The 26,493-nt window shown below is 47.3% G+C and overlaps 1 non-coding gene across 1 annotated transcript; it reads left to right on the forward strand.

Moving 5' to 3' along the window:
• The first annotated feature begins 14,582 nt into the window (after positions 1–14,582).
• On the forward strand, positions 14,583–14,709 carry LOC140430818 (U6atac minor spliceosomal RNA). Its single transcript, XR_011949555.1, has one exon. It is a non-coding gene; the product is annotated as a U6atac minor spliceosomal RNA (small nuclear RNA).
• Positions 14,710–26,493: the final 11,784 nt, after the last annotated feature.

Here is a 26,493-nt window from a genome sequence, read left to right on the forward strand (position 1 = left end):
TGAAATTGCTGCAAGGAGAGCAGCGCCACGGTTCAGGGGCGCTGAGCTGGACACCCTCCTGGACGCCGTGGAGGTGAGGCAGATGGCCCTGCACCCCGGCCCGGGAGGAGGCCACCAGGCTCCGCCATTCGCCGTGCCTTGGCGCAGATGGCAGACACGGTCAATGTCGTACGGACTGGCCAGCAGTGCCAGGAGAGACTGCACAACCTCTTCAGGGCGGCCAGGGTGTGTTGGCTGCTCTGTGCCACTGGCACTAACCCAGCACCCATCACACACACCCGTAACTCTACCACCCCCTCCCACCCCCCCCCCCCCAGGAGAATGGGAGATGATCGGAGGGGGACCACCAGACCTGCGATCCCTCACCATGCCCGAGCAGAGGGCACTGGACATGGTCAATGGCACAGAGGAAAGGGAGGTCACCGAGGTGGAAGTCGGCAGCGGGCGAGCAAGTGAGACCCTGCTTAGTTGCGCATCCCCATGACACACGTGTGGACACCCCCCCCCCGCGCCCCCTCACCCCAGACCCCCCACCCCCTTCACTGCCACCCCTCCACATCCCCAGCAGCCCACACCCCCCGACCCCTGTTGTACCTTCCAAACCATAGTGTGTGTCTGTAACCCGTATACGGTGGACAAATGACCACACAAATTGTTTAATACAGTAATAGTTTATTACACACACACAAAGTGAACACACATATACAAGTTTCACTCTAAACTAACACACAAGAACTATCCCAACTTCACGTCCCCGTGACTGGCAAGCACAGAGCAGATATGGCCTGATCTGGAACCCGTCGTCTGGTAGTGCTGAATGTCTATTGCTGGTCGTCTGTGTCCCCGGCTCTGGTCCCTCTGTGGATGCATGGATGGTCCCCTCCTTGGCTGGTGACGGTATCACCGCTGTTGCCGTTGGTGGTCGGGAGAGCGAATGGCGGAGCAGACTCGGTCCGAATGACCCCCCCCGTGTTCATTCGCTATGTCCCAAGGCACCATCTGGGCTGTAGCCTTTGTACATTTGCAAGCTGTAGCCCGTCCGTGTCCATGTTGGTGCCCAATGTCCCACCAATCTTCGCGGGCGCTCATCGCAGAAGGCCACAAATCCCTCCCCTTGATCCTTAAGGCGAAGCGTTTTGGATCACACACTCGGAAAAATGCCTGCCCGGCATCCCCAGTCACCTGTCTGTCAGGTAAGACCCTAACTCTACATAATCAACTCCCTAATATATAATACACAAATAACAAAGACAAATATAAATATACATTCCATAACGGACCTAATACGGTGAGAGAAATGGAAGTGCCTGTACAGTAAGATACAATTGGCAGTATAATGTAGAGGTGGGACAATATCAGACTTACAGGGCTCTTCCTTTGGTCGTCTGATGATTTAAATTTGCACTCTTCATATACTGATGCATTGACTGGTGTAACCAGCCACCTCCAACATACCCCACCCCTGTTTACTTGATAAAAAGCTTGTCATTTGGAATATTTTCAATAAATCTCCATTTAAACCGAGTGAAAAGGCTGACAATTTTTCCAGGTTTTTCTCAAACCTCAAACTTCTCATTTCTGGTCTCACCTTAGTCAGTCTCCTCTGTATGCTTAGCATGGCTTCGACAACCTTCTCGAAGGTGTCCAGAATTAAACATCAAATTCTAACTGACCAAACCAATGCTCTGTAAGTTTTTTTGTTAACTTGTCCTTGCATTTATAAAGATCTGTGCAGCGGAGCCTTGGGTCTCTCTGTTCTTACACACAAAGTGCAACATGCAGCTTCTGTAACTCCACATTAAATTGCATTCAACATCAGTCTGATCTGTAAACATGTCTCCATCTTCACTTACAATTTGTATCTATCCAGCACATTTAAAGCTGGGAAAAGATGCCCCAAGCTTTTTCACAGCTCGTTGCCAGGAAAGCAGATGCAAATTTGAATACTGAGTCCCCTATGTCCAATTATTTTTAGATGCTGAGAGGACCTATGAATCTGACTTTGCTCCCTTGGGCAACCACACTGTTTGTGTAACTCCAGTCTGAAAAATACATATTAACAACTTGATTTTGTTTTATTTATTCGTTCACAGATATGGGCGTCGCTGCTAGGTTAGTATTTATGGTCCATCCCTAGCTTGGAGAAGGTGGGGGTGAGCCGCCTTCTTGACCCGCTGCAGTCCACGTGGTGCAGTTGCGCTAACAGTGCTGTTCGGGAGGGAGTTCCATGAAGGAATGGCGATATATTTCCAATTCAGGATGGTGTGTGACTTGGAGGGGAACTTGCAGGTGATGGTGTTCCCAGGTATCTGCTGCCTTTGTCCTTCTGGGTGGTAGAGGTCAAGGGTTTGGAAAGTGCTGCAGAAGGAGCCTTGATGAGTTGTTGCAGTGCATCTTGTAGGTGGTACACACCACTGCCATTGTGCGTCAGTGGTGGAGGAGGTGAACGTTTAAGATGGAGGATGGATTGCTTTGTTCTGAATGGTGTTGAGCTTCTTGGATGTTGTTGGAGTTGCACTCATCCAGGCAAGTGGAAATTATTCCATCCCGCCCCTGGTGTATGCCTTGTACATGGTGGACAGGCTTTGGGGAATCAGCTCTCCTTTGTAAAATGGGCAGCTCTGAACACGCACTGGGTCAGTTCCAGAAACCCAGGAGTACCTTAAAGGGACAACTGTAGGCCGCCACTATGAAGATAAATATTTTAAATATGCTAAATTGAATGTGCAGTCAGGAATGTAGAACTACTCATGTCACACGTTAAAACCATAGTTTACTGTCAGCCACTCCTCACCTCTCTGCCAGTGCCTCCCTCCCTCACCTGACTGCTGCTTCTAACTGTTTTCCCCATCCTCTGCTCTTCACTCTCCACTCCTCCAGTCAGTTTCCTACCTCCCTTTGTCACCCACCCCCACTCATCGGCCCATGCTAGCTCCCGCCCTTCGGTCCATACCACCTCCCCCACCCCTCTGTCCATACCACCTCCCCCACCCCTCTGCCCATACCACCTCCCCCACCCTTCTGCCCATACCACCCCCCCACCCCTCTGCCCATACCACCTCCCCCACCCCTCTGCTCATACCACATCCTCCACCCCTCTGCCCATACCACCTCCCCCACCCCTCTGCCCATACCACCTCCCCCACCCCTCTGCCCATACCACCTCCCCCACCCCTCTGCCCATACCACATCCTCCACCCCTCTGCCCATACCACCTCCCCCACCCCTCTGCCCATACCACCTCCCCACCCCTCTGCCCATACCACCTCCCCCACCCCTCTGCCCATACCACCTCCCCCACCCCTCTGCCCATACCAACCCCCCACCCCTCTGCCCATATCACCTCCCCCACCCCTCGGCCCATACCACCTCCCCCACCCCTCGGCCCATACCACCTCCCCATCCCTCTGCCCATACCACCTCCCCCACCCCTCTGCCCATACCACCTCCCCACCCCTCTGCCCATACCACCTCCCCCACCCCTCTGCCCATACCACCTCCCCCACCCCTCTGCCCATACCACCTCCCCCACCCCTCTGCCCATACCAACTCCCCGACCCCTCTGCCCATACCACCTCCCCACCCCTCTGCCCATACCACCTCCCCCACCCCTCTGCCCATACCACCTCCCCACCCCTCTGCCCATACCACCTCCCCCACCCCTCTGCCCATACCACCTCCCCGACCCCTCTGCCCATACCACCTCCCCCACCCCTCTGCCCATACCACCTCCCCCACCCCTCTGCCTATACCAACTCCCCAACCCCTCTGCCCATACCACCTCCCCCACCCCTCTGCCCATACCACCTCCCCCACCCCTCTGCCCATACCACCTCCCCGACCCCTCTGCCCATACCACCTCCCCCACCCCTCTGCCCATACCACCTCCCCACCCCTCTGCCCATACCAACTCCCCAACCCCTCTGCCCATACCACCTCCCCCACCCCTCTGCCCATACCACCTCCCCCACCCCTCTGCCCATACCACCTCCCCCACCCCTCTGCCCATACCAACTCCCCCACCCCTCTGCCCATACCAACCCCCCACCCCTCTGCCCATACCACCTCCCCCACCCCTCTGCCCATACCACCTCCCCCACCCCTCTGCCCATACCACCTCCCCCACCCCTCTGCCCATACCAACTCCCCAACCCCTCTGCCCATACCACCTCCCCCACCCCTCTGCCCATACCAACTCCCCCATCCCTCTGACCATGCCACCTCCCTACCCCTCTGCCCATACCAACTCCCCCACCCCTCTGCCCATACCACCTCCCCGACCCCTCTGCCCATGCCACCTCCCCACACCTCTGCCCATACCAACTCCCCCATCCCTCTGCCCATACTACCTCCCTACTCCTCTGACCATGCCACCTCCCTACCCCTCTGCCCATTCCAACTCCCCAACCCCTCTGCCCATACCACCTCCCCACCCCACTCTCTCCTTTATGCTTCTCCCCACCTAACCCTTTTCTGCAGATAACTCAAAGACCCAGAGCACAACATCAGAGCCTGGATATTCAGAGAGAGGTTAGGTCAGACTTCTTCGCCATAAAGAGTGGTAGAAGTATGAAGCTCACTCCCACAAAATGCAGTAGATGCTCCATCAATTAATAACTTGAAGCCTGAGATCAATAGATTTTTGCTAGCCAGGAATGAATATTAAGGGACAGGTGACCGACTGGATTGGAGCTATACTGTGCTGCTTTTCAGCTCACCAAACCAATTCATTTCAAGGTGAAAGTGTAACTCCCGTTTCAGCCTCCAGAACACTAGGACAAATTAGGTTTTAACAAGAAGATAAGGAATAAACATTTTCGCCTGCTAGTTTGAAGTTTGGCAGGATTTTATGTTGCCTATCATTGCCATTTAAAGACTTTTTCTCAAGTTGAGTTTATTTCATGTGTTCAATACCAAGCAGATAAGAAAGCTGATTGCTCATCAATGGAAAATCCTCAGACCTGTGATGGTGGTTCAGCACGGGGCTTTTTATGCATGGGGGCACTCCTTAGAAACGTTGACACGCTTTCCAGAAAGCTCCTGTCCTCATTCCCAAAATGCAGATAGACTAAGGCAAACAGAGCTGTTACAATAGAAAAGGCAAGTTGTTTTTTTTAGCAGAGAATAGAATGAACAAAGGCAAAAACGCTGGTGCCAGAAATCTCAAATCAGCAGATGCATGGGAGCACCTCAGCCTGCACGCTCCCCTCTGTAATAATGCTCATGAGACCCACGGGGACAGCCCTGTGGCTCTCCCTGTGAGACTTGTAGAATACGAGCCCCCCTCGAGAGGGGGCAGAGGCCCATCAGCTGGAACTCGTAGAAATCGGCTCCTAAAAGCTGCCCGGAATGTGACCAGCTGGGACAGTAGTCCCGGTTGGCACCTTGGAGCTGTAAGCCACTTTGCAGCCTTTATTTTTGTTGTCGAATTACACCTCTTTTGGATTTACCTTCTCGGGCCTCCTGAGCTTTTATGCCCTCCAAGTCACTCATCATCCTGACTTGGAAATATATCGCCGTTCCTTCACTATCACTGAGTCAAAATCCTGGAACTCCCTCCCTAACAGCACTGTGGATGTACCTACACTACATGGACTGCAGCGGCTCAAGAAGACAACTCACCACCGCCTTCTCTAGGGCAATTAGGGATGGGCAATAAATGCTGGCCGAGCCAGCAGCTCCCAATCCATGAAAGAATAAAAGATATGTGTACAAAGGAAACAGAAAATGCTGGAAAGAAATTAGCAGATGTACCCGAACAGGTGCCGGAATGTGGCGACTCGGGGCTTTTCACAGTAACTTCATTGCAGTGTTAATGTAAGCCTACTTGTGACAATAAAGATTATTATTATAGGTCGGGCAGCATTTGCAGAGAGGTGACCTTTCATTAGAGCTGCTCTTAACAGAAATAACAAGACAACATATGAAGAAACATATAGGAGTCTGATCAGTTTAGGATCTCGGAAATCCATGCCAACCCCTCGAGATTTCAGGTATCCTGAAAGTCGGTAGATATAAGTGGAAGGAATGAGATTTGGAAACTGCATTGTCCGTCAGCCAATTTTAACATTGATTAGACGTCGCTAAGCACCATTACACACTTGACTTGCTTTTTAGTTATTGGATATTTTACAGCAAACAGCAAAAGTCACATGAGTCCTTACAAAATGTGTTGGTGCAGGGGACACATAACAGTAAATTTCCCTTCCACCTCTAAAAATAGTTTTACGGTTTGATAAATAATGTGCTATTTTCATGGGGGCAGTTGGAAAATCGCTACTTTGAGGTTATTGCTCCTGCCGGTGCAGTTTGGACAGGTTTGGGACAAGGAATTCTAGTGCCATCTCATTCCAGTTGGTCTCTCAGTTGAGTTTAACCCACATAGATGACTCATGTACTTTTTATGCAGGAGCCTTATTTCAAGTAAGGGGATAATGAATGTAAATTAACCTCACCGATGCCCCTGACAGTTTGCCAATTACTTTAAACCTGGTTACTGAACTTTCTGTCACTGGGAACAGTTCTCCTTATTTGCTCCAACAAGTAATGATTTTGAATCCCTCTCTTAAGTACTTTGAGAATCCTGTATTGTATCTATTTATCTATCTGTACTTTTCTGTATCTGTAGTGGATTCATTCTATTGCTGTATATTAACAAAAGTGTTTGACATAATTGTTATATTCCTTGTCTTGCTCTCCAAGATAGCCAGATATGTAGTGTTGACAAAGAATATAAAACTAAGATGTTTAAATCAAAACTAATTTATTTTACACTACTTAACTAGATTAGGTTTGCACACTCTACTGAGTAACAGATAATAAAATAATGGTACCGAATCTGTGATACAGTAATTAACAATCTCTCTAATTTATAAACTACGCTCTAACTCAACCTCACACTATCCTTCTACATCAAAATCTCCATCAGCTTCTCCCAGATGCGTAGAGATGCAGCCTTTTATATGATCTCTCAGTGCCGACATCTAGTGCTGACATACATGTAATCTCTCTTGTTAACCCTTTGCTATTGTTGTATTATACATATCATTACAATAATAATAACAAGTTTTCCACTGGGGAGTTTGCTGTGTTTTAGAATTTAGTATAGAAAGCTTCCTGTGTCTCACAGAATCATTCCAGCACTGAAAAATGTCTTTGCAGCGTGGTATGCTCACATTGGCACCACATTTCCGATACAAAATATATATTTTTTAAATGAGACTCTATTTAACTTTAAAGGTGACGTTTCCTCAACATAGGTTTTGATCCATGAACAAAATCCCAGAAAACAGGCACGGAGGATTCTCAATTTGGCAGAAAAACAGGCAAACGGTGGATGATTCTAGAAGGAATCGTTCCAGTCTCAACTCAGGATGGGCAATAAATACCTTTCCACCAACACCCACATGAGGATGCATTTTAAAAGGAGACTGAGGCCCTGAGTGTGGGGGAAAGCTGCAATCCATGTGGATCTTAGAGTCCAATCATGCCGTTTGCCGTTTACCATGGGGAAGTGATGAAAGTGCTTTCAAGAGCTTGGTAGGCTGCAAGGAGATGGAGGTAGGGATCTCAAGGTTTCAGTGACTTTGATTGCAATGCAGTGGCAGCTTGTTGCAGGATGTCTTCACATGGATTGGGGTACAGTGGTATTGTCGCTGGTCAAGTAATCTAGAGACCGAAGGTAATTATCTGGGAACTGTTATGGGCCAGGGTTTAGAGAACCCCAAAGTGTGTCATGGAGTTCACCTGACCCACAACCTTTAATAGATTGTGGTATGGGGAGCACACGGCCCACTCTACAGGTGTGGTACAGCAGAAATGGAAAAGTATTTTTTTAAAACAAAACAATGTTTATTCTATGAACTCAAGTTAACCTTTTTCAAAACATACAGTGAACATCTTAGCAACCATTAATTCAAATACAACCCCCAAAGAATACAACACTGAGTGATCCTTTAAGCTTTCCTTTTCGATCCATACGACTTAAAACACCTTTTAACAGAGGCACATTAGGTTTACATTCACTACTGAGAACATTTATAATTCTGAATTCACCAAATGATCAAGAGATAGTCTTTTGATGGCAGAGAGAACAGCAGTCCACCTGCTTGGTCTGGCTTCAGCTCCAACACTGAAAACGAAACTAAAACACACCCTGCAGCCTGCTCAAAACCGAAAGTAAAAAGTTGACAGACAGCCCAGCTCCACCCACTCTCTGACATCACTGCAGTAATAAACACCCATTTCTTAAAGGTACTCTCACTACAGATATTTATGTACACACCCATTTATAAACACCCATTTCTTAAAGGTACTCTCACATGACAGAACCTGGGTTTGAATCCCACCATGACAGATGATGAAATTTTACTTCACTAAAAATCTGGAATTAAAAGACTGATGATGACTTAGAAACCATTGTTGATTGTTATAAAAACTCATTTGGTTCGCTAATGCCTTTCAGGGAAGGAAATCTATCATCCTCACTTGGTCTCACCTACATGTGACTCCTGACACACAGCCATGAGGTTGACGCTTAGTTCTATCTGAAATGGCCAAGCAAGCCACTTGGTTCAAGGGATAGGCAACAAATGTTGGTCCAACCAGTGACGGCCACACCCCATGAATGAAAAAAAAAAGACGAGGACCCCTTTAAATAATGCTAAAAGTGGCAGCTTTCTGGCTTTTACCAGCCATGATATATGGGCAGGTTGAGGAACTGAGTAGAGGATAAAAGGTAAAATGCCACCACAGTCCCAGAGGCTGCTCATATCTCTGAAAGCTGACTGGTGGTGATTGAAACTGAGGGTCACCACACCGCAGGCAAGGGCAAGGTTGAGAAGGTGGGTTCTTTATGAATATCCTCAGTAGGTACAGGAATTGAACCTATGCTGTCGGCATCCCCATCATGAACCAGCTGTCCAGCCAACTGAACAAACCGACCCCCAAATATATAAAAGTTATTGGGACCTTAACAGCATTAATTAACCTGTATTAGCATGTATTCATGAGATCAGACTTGATTGGGTGCTTTGATCATCTAAATCAAGGCCCCAATATAAATCACAATGGGCAGCCAGCCAGTGATCATAGAATCCCGAAAGTGCAGAAGGAGACCTTTTGGCCCATTGGGTCTGCACCTGACCCAGGCCCATTCCGCTCTCCCTGTAACCCCACCTAACCTGCACATCTTTGGAATGTGGGAGGAAACCCACACAGACAGGGAGAGAATACAGAAGCTCCACATAGACAGTCAACCAAGGCCAGAATTTAACTTGGGCTCCTGGCACGGTGAGGCAGCAGTGCTACCCACTGTGCCATGATAGGTCAGTGGGTCAATTCTCTCTGTGATTTCTATCTAATTATCGTCCTGCTTTACGGTGTAAACAGAACGGCGAGGCAGAAACCAACTCTGTGAATTTAACATCTACTCTTCATGAAAACACATGTCATTAGCGGTAATGAAATTGAGCAGCCAATCACAGAGAACCTCCACTAATTCTATCCTTTAAGAAGTCTTACAACACCAGGTTAAAGTCCAACAGGTTTGTTTCAAACACTAGCTTTCAGAGCACTGCTCCTTCCTCAGGTGAATGAAGAGGTATGTTCCAGAAACATATATATAGACAAATTCAAAGATGCAAGACAATGCTTAGAATGCGAGCATTTGCAGGTAATTAACTCTTTACAGATCCAGAGATAGGGGTAACCCCAGGTTAAAGAGGTGTGAATTGTCTCAAGCCAGGACAGTTGGTAGGATTTCGCAAGCCCAGGCCAGATGGTGGGGGATGAATGTAATGCGACATGAATCCCAGGTCCCGGTTGAGGCCGCACTCATGTGTGCGGAACTTGGCTATACGTTTCTGTTCGGCGATTCTGCCTTGTCGCGCGCCCTGAAGGCCGCCTTGGAGAACGCTTACCCGGAGATCAGAGGCTGAATGCCCTTGACTGCTGAAGTGTTCCCCGACTGGAAGGGAACATTCCTGCCTGGTGATTGTCGCACGATGTCCGTTCATTCGTTGTCGCAGCGTCTGCATGGTCTCGCCAATGTACCACGCTTCGGGACAGCCTTTCCTGCAGCGTATGAGGTAGACAACGTTGGCAGAGTCGCACGAGTATGTACCGCTTATCTGGTGGGTGGTGTTCTCACGTGCAATGGTGGTATCCATGTCGATGATCTGGCACGTCTTGCAGAGATTGCCATGGCAGGGTTGTGTGGTGTCGTGGTCACTGTTCTGAAGGCTGGGTAGTTTGCTGCAAACAATGGTTTGTTTGAGGTTGCGCGGTTGTTTGAAGGCAAGTAGTGGGGGGGGGTGGGGATGACCTTGGCAAGATGTTCATCTTCATCGATGAGGTGTTGAAGGCTGCGAAGAAGATGTCATAGTTTCTCCGCTCCGGGAAAGTACTGGACGACGAAGGGTACTCTGTCGGTTGTGTCCCGTTTTTGTCTTCTGAGGAGGTCGGTGCGGTGTTTTGTTGTGGCGCGTTGGAACTGTCGATCGATGAGTCGAACACCATATCCCGTTCTTACGAGGGCATCCTTCAGCGTCTGTAGATGTCTGTTACGCTCCTCCTCATCTGAACAGATCCTGTGTATACGGAGGGCTTGTTCATAGGGGATGGCTTCTTTAATGTGTTTAGGGTGGAATCTGGAGAAGTGGAGCATCGTGAGGTTATCCGTGGGCTTGCGGTAAAGCGAAGTGCTGAGGTGACCATCCTTGATAGAGATGAGTGTGTCCAAAAATGCAACTGATTTTGGAGAGTAGTCCATGGTGAGTCTGATAATGGGATGGAACTTATTGATGTCATCGTGTAGTCGTTTCAGTGATTCTTCGCCGTTGGTCCAAAGGAACAAAATGTTATCGATGTATCTGGTGTATAACGTCGGTTGAAGGTCCTGTGCAGTGAGGAGGTCTTGTTCAAACTTGTGCATGAAGATGTTGGCATATAGAAGTGCGAATTTGGTCCCCATGGCTGTTCCGTGCGTCTGGATGAAGAACTTGTTGTCGAAGGTGAAAACGTTGTGATCCAGAATGAAGCGGATGAGTTGCAGAATTGCGACTGGTGATTGGCAGTTGTTGGTGTTGAGTACTGAATCTGGGGACCAAATTCGCACCTCAATATGCCAACATCTTCATGCACAAGTTTGAACAAGACCTCCTCATCGCACAGGACCGTCAGCCGATGTTATAAACCAGATACATCGATGATAGTTTTTCCCTTTGGACCCACGGCGAAGAATCACTGAAACGACTACACGATGACATCAATAAGTTCCATCCAACCATCAGACTCACCGTGGACTACTCTCCAAAATCAGTTGTATTCTTGGACACATTCATCTCCATCAAGGATGGTCACCTCAGCACTTCGCTTTACCGCAAGCCCACGGATAACCTCACGATGCTCCACTTCTCCAGCTTCCACCCTAAACACATTAAAGAAGCCATCCCCTATGGACAAGCGCTCAGGATCTGCTTAGACTAGGAGGAGCGTTACAGGCATCTACAGACGCTGAAAGATGCCCTCGTACGAATGGGATATGGCGCTCGACTCATCGATCGACAGTTCCAACGCGCCACAGCAAAAAATTGCACCGACCTCCTCAGAAGACAAACATGGGACACAACCAACAGAATACCCTTTGTCATCCAGTACTTTCCCGGAACGGAGAAACTATGACATCTTCTTCGCAGCCTTCAACACGTCATCGATGAAGATGAACATCTTGCCAAGGTCATCCCCACACCCCCACTACTTGCCTTCAAACAACCGCACAACCTCAAACAAACCATTGTTTGCAGCAAACTACCCAGCCTTCAGAACAGCGACCACAACACCACACAACCCTGCCATGGCAATCTCTGCAAGACGTGCCAGATCATCGACATGGGTACCACCATTACACGTGAGAACACCACCCACCAGGTACGAGGTACATACTCGTGCGACTCTGCCAACGTTGTCTACCTCATACACTGCAGGAAAGGATGTCCCGAAGCGTGGTACATTGGCGAGACCATGCAGACACTGCGACAATGAATGAACGGACATCGCGCGACAATCACCAGGCAGAAATGTTCCCTTCCAGTCGGGGAACACTTCAGCAGTCAAGGGCATTCAGCCTCTGATCTCCGGGTAAGCGTTCTCCAAGGCGGCCTTCAGGACGCGCGACAACGCAGAATCGGCGAACAGAAACTTATAGCCAAGTTCCGCACACATAGGTGCGGACTCAACCGGGACCTGGGATTCATGTGGCATTACATTCATCCCCCACCATCTGGCCTGGGCTTGCGAAATCCTACCAACTGTCCTGGCTTGAGACAATTCACACCTCTTTAACCTGGGGTTACCCCTATCTCTGGATCTGTAAAGACTTAATTACCTGCAAATGCTCGCATTCTAAGCATTGTCTTGCATCTTTGACTTTGTCTATATATATGTTTCTGGAACCCACCTCTTCATTCACCTGAGGAAGGAGCAGTGCTCCGAAAGCTAGTGTTTGAAACAAACCTGTTGGACTTTAACCTGGTGTTGTAAGACTTCTTACTGTGCTCACCCCAGTCCAACGCCGGCATCTCCACTTCATGTCTATCCTTTAATGCTGCTTAGTCTGCTAATTAAGGGATTTAACCATTGTTAACACCCAAAAAAAATCATTTGTGCAGCTGTGGAGCGGCCTAATTTGCTATTAAAAAGGAAGGACACAATGATAATCGACAGAAGTCTGTTTGATTGAGGTTGTTTGGAGTGTGTGAAGTATATAGATTATGGAGAAATGTCAAAATTAAAGCAAAATACGGTGGATGTAGGGCGGCATGTGGCGCAGTGGTTATCACTGGGACTGCGGCGCTGAGGATCCGGGTTCAAATCCCGGCCCCGGGTCACTGTCCGTGTGGAGTTTGCACATTCTCCCCATGTCTGCATGGGTTTCACCCCCACAACCCAAAGATGAGCTGGTTCGGTGGATTGGCTATACTAAATTGCCCCTTAATTGGAAAAGAAAAATAATTGATTACTCTAAATTTTTTTTAAATTACGGCGGATGCTGAAATAAAAACAGGAAATGCTGGAAAATGCTGCAGGTCTGGAACATCTGTGGAACTAGAAACAAAGCTAATGTTTGGAGTCTAATATGACGCATCCTCAGAGCTAAAGAGTGGGAGAAATGTGATGGATTTTATATTGTTTAAGAGGGGGTGGAGCAGATGGAGCAAAATAGAAGGTCAGTGATAGGTGTGGGCTGGGAGAGATTGCACAAAGGTACGTAGGGCACAAGGCAGAGGAAGTGTTAATGGGAGTGTTAACGACAATTTTATTTGTTGTGGGTTGGGGGGGAACAGCCTCCAAATACACGCAAAACAACACCTAGGGTGACAATGTGTCACTGGATGAATCCTATGAAGTACTCAGAGAGTGGAGGGTCTGAAAGATGTTGCAGGTAGCACAGAAATAAGATGCCGATAATACTACAAAGTTTTGCAAGTAGAATATATAGAGACGAGAAAGTAAGTTTTGTCTGTGGAAAATACTTGACAAAATTCCCTATCGACAGACATCAGCAGGATGTCGCAAGTACCTCATGGTCTCCGCTGTTGGACAGTCAGGTTACACAAAGAAAAGTCCCAGAAAGACCAACAAGACGAATATTACTGAAAGGAGGGACATGCTGCTGAAGCTTTTCATTTTGGACAAATGCAAGAAAGCCAAATTTCAAATTAGCGCAACAATCTATATGACAGGAAAAAAGGGTGCAGGTAGGCAGGTTGACTCTGATTGGCTGAGGCGTTGCTCCAGATCACCCAGTCAGCAACGTTTTCTCTTGTCATATATATCATTTTGATTGTTAAATTTCAATTCCAGGAACCATTCTTGTGATGAAATGGGTACAAGGGACACATTTGAAATTATTATGCATATCATGTTTTGTAAAGAACTGTGATCCACCATGTGACTCCACAGATCGGGGAGTGGATAGTAAGTCATACTACAGGACAGTCACATTAGAAGTAGCTTCAGGAGAATTCAACTGATTTGTTACCGTTTGTATTATAGTTCGTTAGTTATCTTTCCACGTGTCCATTTTGTTAATAAACTATCTTACTAGTCAAAGAACAAGGGCCGGGATTCTCCCACAATCGGCGGGGCGGCCCGTACTGGCACCAAAGAGTGGCGTGAACCACTCTGGCTACAGGCAACTGGAACTCAACGCAGGGAAAGACTGTGAAGTTAGCGATGGAAGATCTGAAGGCACTTCACCAGCTTTAAGTCACTGGTAATGCAGATGAGAATTGGTGTGATTTTAAGCAGCAATTCAAGATCTATGTTACAGCCCTTGGCCTGACGAGCGGCGCATTGTGTTGTTCTCGTGGAGCAGGTCCTCAAGCCATTGAAATTTACAATACCTTTGCGTTCAACAGAGAAGCAGAAAGCAGAAAGTGATTTCTTGGAAATAGCAGATTGTTCACATAGACCAAAGCGAACTTGTAATCTTTTTAAAAATCTCAGGAGTGTCCAAATAATTCAATGCTCTTCCCTTTTTTATAAAAAGCATATAATCCTTGTAGATGTGGATTCCTCACAGTTTGTATGAAAGGAGAGTAGGTTAGCGCTCCCCTTGATAAGGATGGAAGGGGCCCTAGTGGCCTTACAACACACAAATGGTTAAGGCATTGCCATCTACTTAGTGGCATATAACCATGTTTTTCCGGGGCTGGTTTAGCACAGGGCTGGTTTAGCACAGGGCTAAATTGCTGGCTTTTAAAGCAGACCAAGGCAGGCCAGCAGCACGGTTCAATTCCCGTACCAGCCTCCCCAAGCAGGCACCGGAATGTGGCGACAAGGGGCTTTTCACAGTAACTTCATTTGAAGCCTACTTGTGACAATAAGCAATTTTCATTTCATTTTTTTTTCATTTACATGTAAGATATTGTGCAAATACAATCAAAGTATAGCAATTAATTCAAAGGATTTAATTTCCTTTGAAAGTTATCATCGTAGCTCAGAAATAAGTCAGAACCAAATTATTACTTTCATTTTCAGGCTTGTTATGTGATTTTGCTGCCTGCATCACGTTGCACAGAACCATTCCAGTCTCATCAATGAAAATCGTAATGTAAATGCGTGTTTGATGTTTTACAGAGCTTGATCTTCACAAAGATATAGTTGATCAACCGTTTGCACGTCGTTTATGAATTCAGTGAAGTATATCCCATCAAAGAGCATCACGATATCCAAGTGATGTGATGTTTTAAAGAAAAATTGTTTCAACCAAGATTGAAGGGATGAAGAGTTCCTCTCCTTGTCCAATCACTTCACAAGACGCAGTGCAGCTCCTGATAGATGTCACAAAAATTGGCACTCCCGAATTGCAAATTTGACGAAGAAAGTTCAGGTGGGTTTTAACTTTTGGAAATGGTGGAAAGTTTTTTAAAATTCATTCATGGGATGTGGGTGGACCAGCATTCATTGCCCATCCCTGAGGACATTTAAGCGTCAACCACATTGCTGTGGGTCTGGAGTCACATGTAGGCCAGACCAGTTAAGGACAACGGATTTCCTTCCCTAAAGGGCATTAGTGAACCAGATGGGTTTTTATGACAATCAACAATAATTTCATGGGTATCTTTCAGCTTTTTTCAATTCCAGACTTTTATTGAATTCTAATTTCACCATCTGCCATGGTGGGATTTGAACCTGGGTCCCCAGAGCATGACTCTGGGTCCCTGGATTACTAATCCAGCGACAATGCCACTACACCACCGCCTCCCCTCCGTAGACACTGAACGATCAGAACGGCCGCTCATTACAGATCCCACCCTTATTCGCTGCGACTAACCAATGTCAAAGTGGTCTGATTGCTGCTGGTGACCTGGTGGCCATAAAGGACGATTGGATGGTCAGCAAGCGGCTGTTAGCATCTTCCTCACCCGCAGTGCGTTTCATGAAGATAATTAACCTAATCGTATTAAAAGCAGTTGGCCGGGAAAACTGATGAATCAACCAATCAGCAGGGATTCTGACAAGTAATCAAACACTTGGCTAATACAAACCTTGTGGGAAACAAAATTGAAACCGTTGATTAGGTTTTGTTTGAGAGATTACATGAATCTGCAGTTCATCCTAGGATGGCTATTTAATGTATTGGTGCTTTACATGGTTGAAAAAACAGTGGGCAACTTGGATGAAAAATTCATGATGTATGTAGGCAGCTGTGAAATCTACTTCAGTCCTTCTAATGCACTAGGGTCCTGTCAGAATGATTCATTTAATCCTCAGTCCTGCTCAACCCTCCTGTATCAGCTTAACAAGTTGAAATACTTTGGTTGAGCCATAACGCATTTACATTCTTTTCCCATTTATTTTTGAAATTCAATTGGGCAGATTCTTTAAAGGGGCCATTGCCTGAGGCTGAGCCCAGAGAGACTGGTTGAAGTCTGATCCCCGAACGCCTGCCGCAGGTACAGTTGAGGGTTCAGCAGCATTTGGAGCACATCACTACATCATACGTTTGGAAGTGAGCATCCAATTCCTGGATACTGGAGCGCCTCCATGCAGATCTCTTAATCATTGATCCAGTGGAATTCTGTTGCTGCAAAAACAACATCAAGATGAAGATGCAGCTAGAGAGTCAGCAGGCTTAGGAATGATGTAATATTTGGGAGTTCAAGTGCACCGTGATGATTTTAGCATCAAACTCTTAGTGTAGCTAGAGTGCAGGTTGCTAGAATATTAACTGTCATCTTAAATGCTGCCTCTAGGCAGGAAGGAACTTATCCCCTTAGCGGAGGGACCAGTGACCAGGGGTCATAGATTTAAAGTAATGGACAGGAGATTTAGAGGAGATTTGAAGACAAACTTTTTCACCCAGGTAAATTCATTGCGTGAAAGTGTGGTAGAGGCAGGAACCCTCACAGCATTTAGATGAGCACTTGAAACGCCATAGCATACAAGGCTATGGACCTAGTGCTAGAAAATTGAATTTGAATACGTAGAACATACAGCACAGAAGGAGGCCATTCGGCCCATAGAGTCTTCACCGACCCACTTAAGCCCTCACTTCCACCCTATCCCCGTAACCCAATAACCCCTCCTAACCTTTTTGGTCACGAAAGGCAATTTATCATGGCCAATCCACCTAACCTGCACGTCTTTGGACTGTGGGAGGAAACCGGAGCACCCGGAGGAAACCCACGCAGGCACGGGGAGAACGTGCAGACTCCGCACAGACAGTGACCCAGCAGGGAATCGAACCTGGAACCCTGGTGCTGTGAAGCGACAGTGCTATCACTTGTGCTACCGTGCTGCCCTTAGATAGGTGCTTGATGCATGATGGGCTGAAAGGCCTTTTTTATGACTCTTTGCCTTGCTCACGCTGCTCCCCTCATACATGATCTGCTGGCTCTCTCTGATTCCTCATCTTTTGCTGTAACTCGCAGATTGCTGACCATCTTTTGCACTTGATCTTTTGGCTGTCTCTCTCAATACTCATCTTTTGACCCTCTCTCCATTCTGCTGAGGCAGACTTCACCTTTGTGCGATATTGTAAAATTGGTGACAGCAAATCAGCAGCTCACTTTATGCCTACCCTGAGTGGTACGTCTAATAAAATCACAAAAGTAAACTGAAGTCTATTTGAACAGTCAACCCTGGATACAGCAGTCATGGGCTGTTCCATCTGAGGTCTAACCAGAAGGTTCACAAGGTTGATCCCGGGTATGGAGGGATTTTCTTATCTGGAGAGGTTGAGTAGATTGGTCCGGTACTCATTGGAATTTAGAAGAACGAGAGGCAACCTTATTGAGACATAGTGGCTTTCCTCCGGGAGCTCCGGTTTCCTCCCACAGTCCAAAGACGTGCAGGTTAGGTGGATTGGCCATGCTAAATTGTCCTTAGTGTCCAAAGACGTTGGGTGGGGTTGCTGGGTTACGGGTATAGGAAGGAGTTGTGGGCTTAAATGGGGTGCTCTTTCCAAGAGCCGGTGCAGGCTCGAAGGGCTGAATGCCCTCCTTCTGCACTGTAAAATTCTATGTCTATGACATAGGATTCTCAGGGGGCTTGACAGGGTAGATACTAGATGATGATCCCTCTTGTGGGAGAGTCTAAGACCCAGAGGGCATCATCTCAGAGTAAGAGGTCATCCATTTCAGACAAAGGTGAGGAGAATTTTTTTCTCTCAAAGGATAGTGAATCTGTGGAATTCTTTACCACAGAGACCTGTAGAGGCTGGGCCGTTAAGTATGTTTAAGGCTGAAACGACAGGTTTTTAATCAGTAAGAGAATCAAAGGTTATGGGATAAGGAAGGAAAATGGAGTTCAGGTTAATCATTTCAGATCAGTGATAATCTCACTGAATGGCAGAGCAGACTTGATGGGCTAAATGGCCTACTTCTGTTCCTATGTCTTATGATCTCATGGTCTAATAAGCAAATTCATTAAGAGGCCATTGGAAATTGCCAGCAATGATGAAATTTTGAAGAAATACTTACCTGAATCTGGAGATGGGTGGAGCGTTGAATTTGCAGATTGCCAGATGCTATTCGTTGCCATTCCAGATTATTTTATTGTCCCACACAAGCTTAGGTCTGACGCTTCTGCTATTGTGGGTTTCATTCAGGATTAATTGGGTTCTTACTCCAGAAGAGATCTCGCTCAAGGCAATGATGTTTTGGTCAAAAACATTTATTCACCTGTCAACTATTTCCAAAGGTTAACTAAGACCAAGACTTTAGTGGAGCTAGTTCCTGAGATGTTTCACACTCATCCCCTCTCGGTGAATGACATCACTGCCACCTTGCTCCTTAAGCATATGCTCAGTAGCTACCCTTTATTCTACAGCCCTTGGCCAACATACCAGCCAGTTGATTTTGTGTCCCTGACAATGGTTGTCTGCAGCTTGCTGAATGGTTCTATTTGCTGTTATTCCAGGAGGTGTGAGCTATGCAAGGGACCACCCCATGTTCAGACGTGGTCCCGTTTCCAATAATTTAATTCTGCCCTGGTTGGTCTCTTGCTCTCTATATATGTCAGCTCATCAGAAACATGCCCATGATGTGCCCCACACCAAGTCCTGCCCATTATACTCATTGATCATCATTGGCTTCCAGTCCTCACACCTAAAATTCCCATCCCTCTGCTTAAGTCTCATGGTTTTACTACTCTTTATCACCCCTGACCTCCTCCTGCCCATTCTGCCCTCCTGCACATCATGGGCAACCCTTTGCACCAATGCTGATTGCCCTTCAGACCCACTATCTGGAATCCTGTCTGCCGCCACCTCCTCTTTAAAAATCACCACTTTGATATTGCATTTGTCACCCTTTTGAATTTTTCCTTCTCTGGTTCCATGTTTTTTTAAATCTTTGTGTTTTGTGAATTGACGTGGACCATTTTTCTGACCTGAAGGCTCTACTTAATGCAAGTTGTTACGACTGCCTTAGAAGCTGCATATCAGACAATATCAAAGTGTTCAACTATCCCATTATATTCTGAATAACCTGGTCCCTTGTTGACTCAATGAGTAGCTGCGGTATACAGACCCAGTGAGATCCCAAGTTTGATCTGTGCAAAGTTAGCTGATCTCCCAGTGGGGCAGCGGGATGGATATTACAGTTGTTCTTAGTATCCCTGTATTTGGGAGGAAGAAAATCTTCAGGATTCTTACCCTTGATTGTTGTTGAGTGAGCCATAGGACACTAGCTTGTGTGGCCAATCAAAGTCATAAAGGCTCTAGGCCTGTTTCAAAGCCCACCATGGTTGAAAAGCTTAATATTCACTTTCACTGCTCAAATCAAAGAAAATATTGATTTGTTTCATCCTTTGTTCCCACAGTGGATTGATTGTAGTACTTTAAAATAGTATGTGTGTTAAGCAGTAACATGCCTAATGGCCCCATGCATCATTGCCTTTCGCACGCGCTTAAGGAAATAGGAAAATTTACCATTTTTACAGACCCTTGCATTAAACTGGCTGCTTTTAGTTGACGTGCAACAAATTTGAGTCACGAACTATCAAATAGTTCACAAAAGCATGAGAAGATGTTTGAAACAATGTCCCTGACATTAACTCACTTTGCCAGTCCTGAGAAACAGAAACATGGGGCTGAACTTTGGGCAGAGATACTGGACCCACCCACAGGCTGGAAAGTCGAGGGTTTGCGGTGTGGAGGTGGGTCGTGGGGAGGATGGGGGTGGGGACCCAGCTCTGTTGGCCCACGACTGGGTTTTTATAGTTGTCAGGTTGTTAACGGTCTGTGGTCATGACTTCAGCCCCCATGTGGGAGGATGTTCCGCTTCTAAGAGCTGCGGGCCAATCAGAGGTTTGGCAGCTCTCCACTCCCAGCAGTGCCAGCGGGAGCAGCCTTGGACCCAACCAGCTGGCTGCAGAAACAGCTCAGTGAGGAAGACTGACTAGGGCCACAGGGCAGGCCTTGGCCGTTGGGGAAGGGGGTTAGTGATGGTGACAGATGGATCATGGCAGGGGGTCGGGGGGTGGGGGGTGGGGGGGGGGGGGGGGCGCGGTATTCAAGCAGCGGTTGGACCCAATGCCAAAACAACCAACTTTTTTGGGTGCAGAATGAGTCAGCATTGCGTGCGCACAATTGCCATTTTAATGAGGGTGTTTGTGTGGTTGTTCAGTCTGTGTGCAGCAGAAGGACGCCAGTGATTATTTAATGTCATCAGTCAATATGTAGCACTGATTTAACTGCCAGCTTATGCTTTATATTTAGCCATGCACTGCCTAGTTGTTCAACAGCAAGCAGGACACCCCTCCCCCACCAACATTATCTAAATGGATCACTAGCTACTTTCCAGTTAGTTGCTGATAGATTTCAGTTGGCTGCTGTTGCGTGTGTATTGCTGAGTTTTCCATTGCTGTTTCAAGTTGGTGAAGTCTGCAGGGAGTTGCTGTATTATATCTGCTGAAGGCCTTGGTTCTGTCTTCAATGCTTCAGCTCAGACCATTTGCTCCCAGCCCCCTAACATGTCAGAGGCAGCACGGAGGAGGACAAGCTTCCCAAAGAGGGAGAAGGAGAAGAGGGAGGAGGGTCATCAGCAGAGACCATATTCACTCAATGTCTTCAGGCAGCAATTCTCATGTCACCGAGGAACAGTATGTGTGACTCCTCTATTTTGTGAAGGAGGTGTTCACTGAGGTCTGCCAACCCTTGCAGGGAAACCTGCAGCATCAGAGCAGGACAAGGATGGTGCTGCCAGTAGCTGTGAATATGATGTGGCCATGAACGTCTTTACAACAGAATCTCTCCAAGCTAGAGCAGAGTAACAACTGTAACATCTCTCAGGGTTGCCATCAACTGGATAAGGGACATGGATAGAGGAACTCACTCCTCCTCCATCAAGGCCTCCAGTGTTGTGTCAAAGAAATTTGGAGCAGGCTCTCTGCCATGTTGTGCCATTCCTTTGTCTTTTCCAGGTCTTCGTCACGTCTGCAATAAAATCCAGCACCAACTCAAGGCAGAATTCACCTTCGCTTTTTGAGGTGAGGCTTGCATAAATAGTGCTTTGAGAAACTTGCGCTATCCTCTGAAGATTTTGCACACCCTGTTCATGCAGACACTCAACAGCATGCTTAGCACTGGCTGCATGTTGCAGTCATCATAGAGTCAAGGGTGGAATCTTGTGCCCTCCCCCATGCTGAGTTTGGTGGCATGGAGCATTTAATCAGGTGGGACAGCAGCATTTGGGATCTCTGCCACCTTCCCTCCTCCACTCTGATTAGGTAGTGGTGGGAAGCCCTGTTGGCATGTAAGTAATGCCCACTTAAGTGCCTCATGACACACTGTTGATATTAACCCAGTGACGGGCATGGGGTTTGCCATATGGGAAGAACAATAAGCAAGCTCTGGCAAGTTTGCTTGTGGGCCCCTGGGTGTGCCCTCATTCAAAGACATCTGTACCTGATCGAGCAACCTGACGTTGGTAAGATGGTGGGTCGGGGGCGGGGGGGCACCATCACACACCTGTGCTGGTGCGCGCTTGCTCGATCTGAGGCTTTGGGCGGGTGTTGTACCAGCAGCAGCCACTTCTGCCTCTGCTGGCGCTGCTGAGTAAAGAACAGCTGCTGACCCCTAATTGGCCAGCAGCCCTTGGCGGGTGGGACTTCTGCCCCCGGGGTCCTTGATTCAAGGGGAAGACCCACTACTGGCCTGTTAAAGGCCTGAGTAGCACAAGATGTGGCGGGCCTTCCCGAAAAGTGGCGACGCGAGGCTCTCGCCGGATCTCCAGCCAGCACCTATGATCTCAGCCCCCTCCATAAGATTCCACCCATAGAGTCATGGAGGCAAAGGATCATTATGGCACAAATGGAGGCCATTCAGCCCATTATAATAAGCAGGCAGCATGAAATTTGTATGTTTTCTGCATCGCAACAAAAGGATGTGTGTACATGCACTGCGATCCCTGAACCCATTTTTCGGGACTTATTCAATTTCCCCCCCTTTGTAATTAATTTTTGAAGCAGCATTTGGTAAAAGGTTAAAACTGTCAAGGAACCTAATCAATATTTTATGACCATTTTAACTCTGACGCTTTCTATCCTTTGTAAACAAATTGCAACTCATAGTTCCAACAGATGAAGCGATCAAAATAATTGATTGGAAGACAGAAAATATACAGAATCTAAACTAGCCCACACATCAGAGCAAACAATAAAGAATCAGCATTTGGCTATTTTAATGTGCAGCTTGGAGAAGGAACTGCCAAACATCAGAGAGCAAGTCAATTAATAGCAAAAGAGAAGACATGGTAACTCAGTGCATATTTTATAACGCACTATTTGAACAGCAGTAGCCTGGATGCTCATTTACATTTTGGAAATGTACATGCAGTGTTAAGGGCGTTGGAAAGTGTAAGCCCTTCACTTTGGTTGTAATGAGAAATAGCAGATGGAGGATCTGTAGCCTGGAGAGGTACAGTAAAAGACACTGCATATAGTGACACGGCCGTACCTGGCCAGACACGAGAATGTTAGCTTGGCCTCAGCTGGAGTATTGTGTTCAGTCCTGGGCACGGCACTTTAGGAAAGATGCGAAGGACTTGGATAGAGAGGGTGAAGAGAAGATTTACAAGGGTGGTTTCAGCGATGTGGGATTTGAGTTGCACGCATAGTTTGGAGAAGTTTGGGTTGTTCTCTCAGAGACAAGAAAGTGGAGAGGAGATTTGATTGAGATTTTCAAGACCATGAGGTGCATAGATGGAGTAGATAGAGGGAAACTGTTGCCAGTGGTGGAAAAGATGGAGAAACCAGATGACGCCAATGCAAGGTGATTGGTGAAAGAACAAATGGTGGCATAAGGAAAATCATTTCAATGCAGTGAGTGATAAGGAACTGGAATGCACTGCCTGAAAGGGTGGTGGAGGCAGATTTAATCATGGTTTTCAAAAGGGTGGTGGGCAGGGTGGTGGGGTTTGTGGGGGTTAGGGGGAACCACCCTCAGGGTAAGTATCTGACGTGAAATGCAGGGCTACAGGAAAGGATAGGGGAGTGGGACCAGCCGCATCGTTCTTCAAGACATTAAGGACCAAATGGCCACCTTCCGTGCGGTGCCCATTTTATGATTTGATTCTATGATTCTGATGTTTGTGGATAGCCCAACAAGGCACACGTTTAAGTTTCAATTTACATTTTAAAACCTTGCTGCATTCTGTCTTCAAAAAGCTTCACACAGCTTTCCCAGAACTGTTCACACCTCTGTTGCTGCGACCATGCCGGAAATGCAGTGGGAATCCTGCTTTTACACATGCCCTCCTGCAGAGTAACCGAGTGAGCGGAGCTGCGGGAAATTCCCAGCTATTCTCTCAGGTCCTTGTATGATGCATTGTCACATACTGACAATTAGAATAGGTTTCAGCGCAGGCACCTGCCTGTCACTGTGTACGAACGCGGGGGCAGCACGGTATCACAGTGGTTAGCGCTGCTGCCTCACAGCGCCAGGGACCCGGGTTTGATACCGGCCTTGGGCTGTGCAGTCTGTGCGGAGTTTGCACTTTCTCCCCGTGTGTGCGTGGGTTTCCTCCGGGTGCTCCGGTTTCCTCCCACAGTCCAAAGATGTGCAGGTTAGGTGGATTGGCCATGATAAATTGCCCCTTAGTGTATTTTTATTCGTTCATGGGATGTGTGTGTCGCTGGCTGGGCCAGCATTTATTGCCCATCCTTGAGGACATTTGAGAGTCAACCACATTGCTGTGGATCTAGAGTCAAATCATATGTAGGCCAGACTAGGTAAGGATGGCAGATTTCCTTCCCTAAATGACATTAGTGAACCAGATAGTTTTTTTTCGACAATTAATAGTTTACTGGTCATCATTAGACTTTTAATTTTCGATTTTTATTGAATTCAAATTTCACCAGCTGTCGTGGCAGGATTTGAACCCTGGTCCCCAGAACATTACCCTGGGTCTCTGGATTACTAGTGCAACAACAATATCACTATGCCTCTGCACCCCCCCCCCCCCCCCCCTGGGGTTACAGGGATAATGCGGGGGATTCGGCTTGGTAGGGTACTCTTTCAGAGGGTCAGTGCAGATTCAGTGGGCCGAATGGCCTCCTTCTGCACAGTCGGGATTCTATGATTCTCTGACTACTTTTCTATTTAGAGCCTGACAGGGAACAAATCCAAAATGAAGCATGTCCCTTAACTCCCCTAACAGAAGGTGCCATGGATGGACAGACTTTGGTAAACTCTCAGCAGTAGAATGATCTGTCCTCTGCAGTTCTCTCCCACTCATGTGAATGCAATCACCCTCTGGGATTGATTATCCTGGGGAAAGTATCCATTTAGAATTAAATACTCTTGTACTCCATAGTGACAGTGAAGCCCAGAGAGACACATGCACGGCTTGTATTCAATTTTGCTCAGATATATATGATGGGAACAAAGGAACACAGGAATGGAAAAGAGTATTTAATTCAGTCCTTTGGGGCTGTCCTGCAATTCAATTTGATCCTGACTGATGTGCATCTTAACCCCAGTCAGCTGCCTTGTCTTTAGATCCTTTTATAACTTGTCTTGCAACATTTATTGTCCTGAACTTCAAATGATTAATTCAGCCAGCAGCATCAACAGCAGTTTCTACATAGCTGCTGCCTTTGGCTTGAAGAACTATTTCCTAGCTTCTCTCTTGAATGGCTTCGCTCTTACAATGCATTCTACTCACAGACCTCTCATTGTAATGGGCACAATCTACCGGCAACGTCCCACTGGAACCAGAGTGAGATGTGACCTCCCCTGTGGTTCCCAATGGTCATCGGATTTCCGAGACGCTGCGATCTGGATGCTGCCCACGATGGGTGAGACCGAGTCTCACACAGGTAAGTGAGGTTAAGAACTCACTTACCCATGCTGATGCCGGAATGAACGGCCACCCAAGGTGTACCAGCCTTGCTGAGGAAACCCCAGCTGGGTGCTGTTCAGTACTGGTCACAAATGGGGATCAGGTGGAATGATACCTGGGGGGAGTCTCCCAGGCAATCAGAGGTCGCCGGGTCGTCTGCCTCTAGGCAGGGTGGCACCCTGCCACTGCTGGTAAAATGCCAAGTTAACACATTGGCACTGCCAGCCTGACACCCTGGCAGTGCCACGTGAGCATGATGGCAGTGTCACCTGGGTGCCAGCCTGGCACTACCAGGGTGCCTGGGTGGCACTGCCAGGCTGGAAGGGGCACAGCCAGGGTGCCAGGATGGCAGTGCCAAGGTGTCCAGCTGGCATTTTACCCGTACTGGGGATTGGGCCTGGTGATGCCCTGCCCATGTGAGGTAGGGTACAGGGAGACCCAAGGACCCCCTTGGGATGTTGGTGGGGGGGGGGGGGTCCAGGAGTGGGGCGATGAGAGATCGGAATGCCATTTAAAAATAGTGTCCGAATCACTTATTGCACTGAGGACCTCCGGGTTTGGGATGGGGGAGATGCCACGCCAAGGCACTAAAAAAAGACAGAGTGCCATTAGATAGCAGGGTTGTTCCCAGCACTACAAGCACCGGGAACAACCCCACTATTCCTGCCCAGAACGGACTTTTTTTAAAGTTAGATTGTGCCCAATATGACTATCCGTATATGGGGCAGGGATCTGGTACCCTGACCAATTATGTTCTTTGCCTGTATTATCTGTCAGATAATTAAAGGTGATAGTGAAAAATTCTCTGATAAAACGATACCGTCCAAAGAACATTGACACAAAAGAAAAAATGCCAATCCCATAGGCCACTTTTAATTGCATCTGAAGCTTTCTTTGTATCTGGCAAAAATGTGCTTTGATGTCAAAAATTGCAAACGCGCAAAATTGTTCCATGTCATTTATCTCAATAGTTTTGCATACAACCTGGGGCCGTAATAAAATAAATTACAAGCAGCACCTGCCTACCGCCTGCTCGCCAATGTTCAGATCACCCTGTACCAGTTCCACTCCTGTGTGGAAGATTAGAATTTCTCCTGTATTACATGAGTGCTGACATATTCAGTGCTGGGTCATGGAGAAC

Source organism: Scyliorhinus torazame, chromosome 1 (genome assembly GCF_047496885.1).
Source record: "Scyliorhinus torazame isolate Kashiwa2021f chromosome 1, sScyTor2.1, whole genome shotgun sequence".
In the NCBI taxonomy this organism is placed as follows: Eukaryota; Metazoa; Chordata; class Chondrichthyes; order Carcharhiniformes; family Scyliorhinidae; genus Scyliorhinus; species Scyliorhinus torazame.